Source organism: Phalaenopsis equestris, unplaced genomic scaffold (genome assembly GCF_001263595.1).
Source record: "Phalaenopsis equestris unplaced genomic scaffold, ASM126359v1 Scaffold198312, whole genome shotgun sequence".
In the NCBI taxonomy this organism is placed as follows: Eukaryota; Viridiplantae; Streptophyta; class Magnoliopsida; order Asparagales; family Orchidaceae; genus Phalaenopsis; species Phalaenopsis equestris.
In genome coordinates, this window is record NW_018218237.1 from 3423 (window position 1) to 4147 (window position 725).

Below are 725 nucleotides of genomic sequence, written 5' to 3' on the forward strand. Positions count from 1 at the left end.
TTGAACTTTAATCAATTTGGTCATGTTGGGCTAAGCTTGGGTCTAGCTTGGGTTAGCCTTGGTCTAAGTCCAAATTTATTGTTTTAAATGCTCAATAGGTACCTCATGAAGAGTTTTAAACATGAGTTGGATGCCAATTTGGAGGTTAAGGCTATCAATTGGGTGAAATTTGCGGACTTAGCCAATTTGGGGCTAAATATGGGAATTTTGGATTTAGGCCAAAATCAAATGGATTCGAGACTTCACCAAGGCCAATTGATGGTTGATTTTGATGTATAGGGATGTTATAAAGATTTTGAAACATTAATTGAGGCCAGTTGACTACGCTATGGGTTCAACTTTGGTGAGATTAGGTCATTTGGTCAAAATTGGGGTTTTGACCCAAATCAAAATTGGGATCAAATAATGGACCAATTGAACTTGGATTTAATTTAATTTGGTCATATAAAAGGTGAATTTGAGTTTGTTTTTTTACTATTATGAAGGTGTGGATGAAATTAATTTGTGTTTGATGGACTGTGGAGGTGTATTGGGTTAGGTCCTAGTTTCTGGTAGGGTTTCAACCTCAAAGTTGAGCTCCGGCAATGGGAATGGGTGAGGAAAAATGGTTGGAATGCACTGAGGGGATCTTAGGAAAGCTCTATGTGAAGTTTGGAGAGGCCTCTCTAGGGAAATTTCAGCACACCTCCCATGGTCGTGGGAGGTGAGTTTTTATAAAAATGGCC